Source organism: Arachis ipaensis, chromosome B01, assembly GCF_000816755.2.
Source record: "Arachis ipaensis cultivar K30076 chromosome B01, Araip1.1, whole genome shotgun sequence".
In the NCBI taxonomy this organism is placed as follows: Eukaryota; Viridiplantae; Streptophyta; class Magnoliopsida; order Fabales; family Fabaceae; genus Arachis; species Arachis ipaensis.
In genome coordinates, this window is record NC_029785.2 from 113,265,411 (window position 1) to 113,275,283 (window position 9,873).

Consider the following 9,873-nt stretch of genomic DNA (forward strand, 5'->3'; position numbering starts at 1 on the left):
CCCCTTTTCTTTTTCCCTTTTCTAGCCTTCATTAATATCTTAGCCGTTGTTTTAGAATATTTTGAAAATGTTTCTGTTCTTGCTTGGAACTACTCTGACACTCAAATTAATTTTAGGAAAAATACTTTAAAAAAATTATGGACTATAGTGAAGGATGTTCTACTCCGTTATAGTCCTGGCTCTCTTCTATTTATTGTTGTTAATTAGTAGTAATCGACATATATCTGCTTCATTTGAAATTTGTCCAGGTATTATAGAGGTGCTAAACGATAATTTGATAAGATAAAGTTTAAATGTTTAAAATTTGGTTCTAAGGTATAGTAATGTGTGTCTGGTGCACGAAATTGGTTCCGCAGAATTTGCACAGATAGATCGTCAAGTATACTGGGTCGTCCAAGTAATATTTCAGGTGAGTGAGGATTGATCCCACAGAGATTGTTGGTTTGAGCAAGCTGTGGATACCTTGCAGATCTTAGTTAGGTGGATAGAAATTATAGTTTGTCACGAAAAACATATAAAACAGATAAATAAAACGTTACTAGATAGATAAGAATTCAACGGTATGAGAACGGTTGAGGTTTCGGAGATGCTTTGGCTTTCTGGATTAACTTTTCTTACTGTTTACTTCAATAACCTTCTGATTCCTTCAATGGCAGCCGTAAGTGATTAACTCATGTCCTCTCATCAAGATAACCTCCTCCACTGTAGCAATCCACCACGTTGAGATGACTCATGTCCTCTCATCAACCCACCTCTAGGTTTCTCACTGTAGCAGAAGATGAAGCTCTAAGCAATCCACTCCCCTTCACAATTCTACTCAAGGTGCCACAGATAAGGCAGATCTTCTGGATCAGAAAGTGCTACTTCTCTGACTCTAGCCTTAACGCCACAGAGACCTCACTTACCCACGGTCAACGGGATTATATATCACGTATCCAAAGTTACCCAGGTACTCTATTGGAATCCGCTATGCAATCTCTAGCTTTGGTTCAATGTTATCCGGGTCAGGACTCGCATGGAACCCACGTAGAACAAGGATGATTGTCACGGGCCACCCTCAATTCATGAGATAAAGAACGAGAATACATAAGAGAATAGAATCAGACATATTGAACTAGAACGGTAATATTATTAATCCACAAAACTCAGCAGAGCTCCTAACCTTAACCTTAGGAGGTTAGTGACTCATACTGTACATAATAGTGTTCGAAAATAATGGGCGACGAAGAAGATTCAAAGTTAGGGTGATCTCCTCCTATATATACTAATCTACTAACTAAGAATTTACAGAAATAAGATAAACTAAGTTGATAGTGCGAAAATCCACTTCTAGAGTCCACTTGGTGAGTGTTTGGGCTGAGCTTGAGTGAAATCCACGAGCTAGTACCACTTAGGGTCGTTGAACGCTGGCTTGGGACTCCCTTTTGGGCGTTGGATGCCAGCTGCTCCCCTGTGGGCGCTGGATGCCAGGAATGGGGCTGGTGGCTGGCGTTGAACGCCAGTTTTGGACCTTCAGTTCCAAAGCAATATATGAACTATTACATATTTCTGGAAAGCCCTGGATGTTAGATTTCCATAGCCGTTGAGAGTGCACCATTTGGACCTTTGTAGCTCTAGAAAAGCTCCTTCGAGTGCACGAAGGTCAGATCCTAACAACATCTGTAGCCATTTCTCTGTCTCTAAATCAGGCTTTTACTCAAGCTCCTCAATTTTAGCTAGAAAATACCTGAAATCACCATAAAATACACAAACTCAAAGTAGAATCCAAAAATATGAATTTTGCACTAAAATCTATGAAAATATAATAAATCTTAAACAAAACATAGTGAAAACTATATAAAAATGATACCAAAAAGCGTATAAAATATCCGCTCATCAGAACACCAAATTTAAATTTTTGCTTGTCCCCAAACAACTAAAAACAAAGTAGGATAAAAAGAAGAGAAGGATACAATAAATCTCAGAGTTCCTAATGAAGCTCAGTTTCAATTAGATGAGCGGGACTAGTAGCTTTTTGCTTCTGAATAGTTTTGGTATCTCACTTTCCATTGAAGCTCAAAATAATTGGCATCTTTAAGAATTTAGAATCCAGATGATATTATTGACTCTCCTAATTCAGTTCTTTTTTATTCTTGAACACAGCTTCTTTAGAGTCTTGGCAGTGACCCTAAGTACTTTGTCTTCCAGTATTACTACTAGATACATAAATGCCATAGACACTTAACTGGGTGAACCCCTTAGGATTGTGATTCAGCTTTGCTAGAATCCCTGGCTAGTGGTGTCCAGAGTTTTTAAGCACACTCTTTTTGCTTTGGATTACGGTTTTAACTGCTCAGTCTCAAGCTTTTCACTTGACCCCTTCACACCACAAGCATATAGTTAGGGAAGCAGCTCATTTGAACTTTTTAGGCTAAGTTTTTATCTCTTTTAGGCCCTCTTAACTATTGATGCTCAAAGCCTTGGATCCTTGCTCTTGCCTTTTGGTTTAAAGAGCTATTGGCTTTTTCTTTTTCTGCTTGCTTTTTTTTTCTTTTTTTTTTTCGCAGATACATATAATAATTTTTTTTCTTTTATTGCTTTTTCTTGCTTCAAGAATCAATTTTAGGATTTTTTTCAAATTACCAATAATACTTCACTTTTATCATCATTCTTTCAAGAGCCAATATTCTTAACTCGAACATCAAATATGCACTGTTCATTCATGCATTCAGAAAACAAAAGTAATACCACCACATCAAATAATTGAACTATTCTTAATATATAACTCGAAATTCATGTATCTCACTTTTTTTTCAATTAAAAAATTTTCTTTTAAGTAAGGTGAGAGATGCATGGGATATTTCATAACTTAAAGAAATAAAGATGATCATGCATTAGAAACAAACAATAAAACAACATACATGGAAAACAGAAAAATTAACATAGGGAACAGAAGAGTAAGGAAACGAATCCACCTTAGTGATGGCGGCTATTACTCTTTCTGGAAGCTCCAATGGAGTGCTTTATTTCTTCTATGTCACGCCCCTGCCTCTGTTGTTCTTCCCTCATGGATCTTTGATCTTCTCTTATTTCATAGAGGATGGTGGAATGCTCTTGATGTCCCATCCTCATCAACTAATCCATGCTAGAGCTTAATTCTCTAAGAGAAGTATGCAATTGGTCCTAATAGCCTTGGGGAGGAAAATATATCCCTTGAGGCATCTCAAGGATTTCTTGTTGAGGCTACTCCACATGCTCTCTAGTTTGCTCCATCCTTCTTTTAGTGATGCACTTGTCCTCCTCAATGGGGATGTCTCCTTTTATGACAATTCCAGCTGAATTGCATAAGTGACATATGCGGTGAGGGAAGCGGAGGCAAGTGCCTTTCCCTTCCCCTTCCTTGAGGTTTCACCAGCCTTTGGTGCCATACTTAGGAGTGGTAGAAGTCAAAAAGCAAAGCTTTTGCAACACCAAATTTAAGAGGTTTGCTCGTTGACAAACAGATTTTTGACGGTTTAAAATTTCACAAATAAATTCCCGTTGCAAGTATAGTCTCTAAACCAACTAAAATCCTTTCATACAAAAATTTGGTTGTCACAAGTAACAACCCCCTAATAAAATTGATAACCGAAGTATTTAAACCTCGGGTCGTCTCTCAAGGAATTGCAGGGAGGTATGATTTATTATTGGTTATGGAGGATTATCTTTTTGGGATTTTTGAATAAGGAACAAGAAAAATAAATTGCAAGAAAGTAAGTTAATAATTAAGAAAACTCTTGGCAAGGTATGAGAAGTTAACGTCCTATCCTAGTTATCCTTATCAATTGTGATGAGAATTGTTCATTGCTCCCACTTAGTTAACCCTTACTAAATAAAGGAAAGTCAAGTGGACTAATCAATTTGATTCCTCAAGTCCTAGTCAACTCCTAAGAAAAGACTAGCTTTAGAGGGATCCAAATCAACCAGCAACTTTCAATTATAAATCAACAAAGGAGTTTGATAACTCAAGAGTCTCCAATTACTCAATTCAAGCTAAGAATGTAAAAAGCTAAGTTGAAATAATAAATATGAAATACCTCAAATTGTATTAAATAAAGAAATCAAATCTAACATGGAGTTCATAAACCAAATTGGGAAAATAAATAAACTAGAATGCTAGAATAAATAAAAGTAGAAGAGAAACTAAATTAAAGGAACATTGAACCTGGAATTAAGAAGAAATAAACCTAAAACTAAGAGAAATCCTAAAACCTAGAGAGAAGAGAGAGTCTCTCTCTCTAGAAACTACATCTAAAACCTAAAATTATGTGAATCAATGAATGAATGAATGATCTCTTGAGCCTCTGCTTGTCCCCTGGCTTTAGTCTGCGTTTCTGGGCCGAATACTGGGTCCAAACTCAGCCCAAAATTGCCTCCAGTGTTTTCTGCGATTTCTGCAGGTAGCGCATGTCACGCGTACGCGTCGTCGTAAAATCTTCAATTCACGTGTACGCGTCAGGTACGCGCACGCGTCGATCCTTGCTGGTTGTCTCCTTTATTTCTTGTGTTCCTTCCATTTTTGCAAGTTTCCTTTCCATCCTCTAAGCCATTCCTGCCCTATAAAGCCTAAAAACACTTAACACAAAGATCACGGCATCGAATGGTATAAAGGGGAGTTAAAAATATACAATTTAAAGGCTCAGAAAGCAAGTTTTCAATCATAGAACAAAATTGGGAAGGAATTGTAAAATCATGCAAATAGTATGAATAAGTGTGCAAAGAATTGATAAAAACTACTCAATTGAGCACAAAATATACCACAAAATAGTGGTGCATCACTCGTCCTCAAGTAAATATGATAGGTGGGGTAGTGAAGATTCTGTGGGACCCACCGGTCCTGAGAGGCTAAGGAATTCGGATTTCCTGCCCCCTTGTGGGCATTGAATGCCCAGCTCTTGCTCCTGGATGGCGTTCAACGCCTGCTCTATGCTCCATTTGGGGCGTTAAACGCCCCTTGGGGTGCTCCTCCCTGGCATTCAACGCCAGGTCTCAGCCTCTTCTTGGGCGTTGAACGCCCACTAGGGACTCCCTAGCTAGCGTTCAATGCCAGCAAGGTACTTGCTCCAGGTTGTTCTGTTTCCATCTCTGAACGTTTCTGTCTCTGTTCTGACTATTGCACAAGATCATAAACATTAAAAAGCAAGGAAAAATTCTAAAAATAAAAAAACTCAAATGAAAATAAACAAAAGAAATAAGAACAGAAATATTCTACTCATGGTTAGGTTGCCTCCCAACAACCGCTTCTTTACCGTCACTAGCTTGACACTTGATTGTTGACTTTCTTCCTCTTCTTCCAGTTGGTTAACAGAAATGGCTCCATGGGAGAAGAAGAGGGGATTAGTGCCCTCAAATTTGAATTCCTCCTAACAAGCTTTCTTTTAGTGTGATGAGCTTGATTCTCCTTGCTTGTTAGGGTAGGAGTTATATTGTTTCTCCATTCCCTATGCATCTGTCTCTTGGGACCTTCCTCCTTGGTGAGTGGTGACTGTCCAACACCAAACTTAAGTTTGATGTCTGAGAAAACTATATGAGTTTTCACCAAGGGAGGAGGCTTCAGTATTGTGCTCTGCATGGAAGTACCTCTTTTGTCAAGGGGTAGTGGAGGTTTAAAGACCTTGATAATCATGTAATCCTTCTGTAACCTTAGCACGAATTCACCCCTCTCAGCATCAGAGAGGTTTCTTCCAGTAGAGAGAGACCATTGCTCCAAAACCTCAGCAAAAGGAATATTGGTTTGCATCTTTTTAGAGTCTTCCAAGCATTGTGAGCAGTGCCTGTCCTTGGTCTCCTTTTAGGGCATCTGAAGGTGTGGTACTTCAGGCTTTCTTCCCATAAGAGGGGCGTGCAATAATGTGCTTCCAACCTCTTCTTGAGCTTCTTCTTCATTTAGTTCCTCAACAGTGGGTACCATTTTAGGCTCAGCCTCCTTGCTACTAATGAGGGCCAGAAACTCTTCTCTTATCTGTTCAGATAAGTGCTATCTAGTTTGACTCAACTGTGCCTCTATAGTTCTGTTAGAGGCTCGGGCTTCTTGCAGCATCTCTTGAAATTTCAATATTTGTTGTGCAAGGGAGTGTAGTTGCTAGGTTAATGACTCACTTTGCTCAGGAGGGTCTGACTCAATGGACACTCTCATAATCTCTCCTTTCATTGGAGTCTCATTAGATGAGTACAGATGCTGATTGCTGGCAACTGTCTCAATGAGCTCGTGAGCTTCCTCAATTGTCTTTTTTATGTGGATTGAACCACCAACAGAATGGTCTAAGGACATCTTAGCCATATTTGTGAGTCTGTAATAGAAGATGTCTAACTTTATCCATTCTGAAAATATTTCAGTAGGGTATTTCCGTAGTATCATTCTGTACCTCCCCCAAGCATCATAAAGGGATTCATTATCTTCTTGTTTGAAGCCTTGAATGCTAGTCTTAACTGGGTTAGCTTCTTTGGTGGAAAGTATTGATTCAAGAACTTATCCACCAGCTGACTCCATGTTTTCAAGCTTGATTTAGGTTGATTATCCAACCACCTCTTTGCTTGGCCTTTCACAGCAAATGGAAAAAGCAACAACCTATAGACATCCTTGGTCTACTCCCTCAGTATACACTGTGTCAGCATATTGCAGGAAATATGCAAGGAATTCTTTGGGCTCCTCTTGAGGAAGTCCCTGAAACTGGCAGTTTTGCTGCACTAATGTGATTAGTTGTGGGTTTAGCTCAAAGTGAGCTACTCTAATAGGAGGTATACTAATACTGCTTCCATAGAAGTCAGGAGTGGACGCTGTATAAGACCCCAAGGTTCTTCTTGGTTGTGCCTTTTTTCTCTAGATTTATAGTGCACTCTTCCTGTTCCTGCATACACAGACAAGAGACAAAGAAAAGTGGGGAGTCTCTATGTCAGAGCATCGAGAGCTCCCTGTGTGATACCAAAAAGAAAAAAAGAGACAAGAATTAAATATTTTTTTCAAAAAATAAATAAATAAATAAATAAAATAAAAATAGAAAAATAATTTGAAAATAAAAAAATTAATTAAGAGATTTCAAAAAAATAAGAAAAGAAAAGATTAAGAAAAGATATGACAATCAATTAACTAACAAGATTTAAAATCAAAGAGGGGATTTTCGGAAAAAAAAAAAGAAAGAGAAAGTAGTTATGAAGTTTTGAAAAAAAGGAAAGAGAAAGGAGAATAAAAGATAAAACAAGTAACTAACTAATTAAGAAGATTTAAGAACAAAATAAAAGATTTGATTTTGAAATTAAAAGGAGAAAGTTTTGAATTTTAAAAGTTGAAAGAAAGTAAAGATTTGAAATTTAAAAGTTTTAAATTCAAAAAGAAAGATAAGGTAAAGATTTAAAAATATTAAGAAAGATAAGATTTAAAATTTAAAGATTTTGAAAAGGATAAGATTTGAAATTTGAATTTTGAAAAAGATTTGATTTTGAAATTTGAAATCTGAATTTTGACATCTTGAAACTTGAAAATTGAAATTGAATTAAGATAAGAATTTGAAATTTGAATTTTAAAATTTGAATTTAAAACAAGATAAGATAAAAATTTAAATTTAAGGAAAAAGATAAGATAAAGATTTGAAAAGATAACAACAAAGTTTAAAATTTGAATTTTGAATTTTTGAAATTTGAAAAATAAAAAGACAAAAACTAAAAGACACCAAATTTAAAATTTTTTGAAATCTAGGGACAAAATTTTCGAAATTTTTGGATGACAAACACAAAAAGACACCAAACTTAAAAAATTTTAAGATCAAACAAAGAAAAATACCAAGAACAATTAGAACACAATGAAGAACACTCAAGAACACATTTCAAAAATTTAAGAAAAGAAAAACACAAAGAGACACCAAACTTAAAACTTTTGAAGATCAAGGACACTAATTTCAAAAATTTTAAAAGAAAAACACTAAAAGACACCAAACTTAGAATTTTTTAAATCAAATAGGAAAAATAGTAAGAACAATTTCGAATACAAGGAAGAACCCCAAGAATAGTTTTTGAAAAACTAAAGGAAAGAAAAACCAAGAAACACCAATAAGAAACCAAACTTAAGAATTTTGAAATCAAAGACTCTAAATTTCGAAAGGTTAGAAAAGAAAAAAAGAGACTCAAAAAGACACCAAACTTAAAGATTGACACAAGATTCAACCAAAAGGTAAAGATTAATAAAGAAAAGAAAAGGTTTTGAAAAATTTTTTAAAAAGAAAACAAAAGACACAAACAAAAGAGCAAGTAAACCATAAAGAATACCTAATCTAAGCAACAAGATAATCCGGTAGTTTGTCAAATCTAAACAATCCCCGGCAACAACGCCAAAAACTTGGTGCACGAAACTGGCTCCGCAGAATTCACACAGATAGACCAGCAAGTATACCGGGTCATCCAAGTAAAACCTCAGGTGAGTGAGGGTCGATCCCACGGAGATTTTTGGTTTGAGCAAGTAGTGGATACCTTGCAGATCTTAGTTAAGTGGATAGAAATTATAGTTTGTCACGAAAAATATATAAAACAGATAAATAGAACGTTAGTATATAGATAAGAATTCGATGGTATGAGAACGGTTGAGGCTTCGGAGATGCTTTGTCTTTCCGGATTAACTTTTCTTACTTTCTACTTCAATAACCTTCTGATTCCTTCAATGGCAGCCGTAAGTGATTAACTCATGTCCTCTCATCAACCCACCTCTAGGTTTTTCACTGTAGCAGAAGATGAAGCTCTAAGCAATCCACTCCCCTTCATAATCCTACTCAAGGTGTCACAGACAAGGTAGATCTTCCAAATCAAAAAGTGCTGCTTTTTTGACTCTAGCCTTAACGCCACAGAGACCTCACTTACCCACGGTCAACGGGATTATATGGTACGTATCCAAAGTTTCCCAGGTACTCTATTGGAATTCGCAATGCAATCTCCAGCTTTGGTTCAATGCTATCTGGGCCACGACTCACACAGAACCCATGTAGAATAAGGATGATTGTCACGGGTCACCCTCAATTCATGAGATGAAGAACGAGAATGCATAAGAGAATAGAATCAGACATATTAAACTTGAACGGTAATATTATTAATCCATGAAACTCAGCAGAGCTCCTAACCTTAACCTTAGGAGGTTAGTGACTCATAATATACATAATAGTGTTCGAAAATAATGGGGGAGGAAGAAGATCCAAAGTTAGGGTGATCTCCTCCTATATATACTAATCTGCTAACTAAGAATTACAGAAATAAGATAAACTAAGTTGATAGTGTGAAAATCCACTTCTGGGACCCACTTGGTGAGTGTTTGGGCTGAGCTTGAGTGAAATCCACGAGCTAGTACCCCTTAGGGGCGTTGAACGCTGGCTTGGGACTCCCTTTTGAGCGTTGGACGCCAGCTGCTCCACTGTGGGCGCTAGACGCTAGGAATGGGGCTGGTGGCTGGCGTTAAACGCCAGTTTTGGGCCTTCATTTCCAAAGCAAAGTATAAACTATTATATATTTCTGGAAAGCTCTAGTTGTTAGCTTTCAATAGCCATTGAGAGCGCGCCATTTGGACCTCTGTAGCTCCAGAAAAGCTCCTTCGAGTGCACGGAGGTCAGATCCTGACAGCATCTGCAGACCTTTCTCTGTCTCTAAATCAGACTTTTGTTCAAGCTCCTCAATTTCTGTCAGAAAATTTCTGAAATCACCATAAAACACACAAACTCAAAGTAGAATCCAAAAATATGAATTTTGCACTAAAACCTATGAAAATATAACAAAACTTAAACAAAACATAGTGAAAACTAAATGAAAATGATGCCAAAAAGCGTATAAAATATCCGCTCATCAGCGCCCGAGATGCTAAAGCATGGATCACAGCCCCCAAGC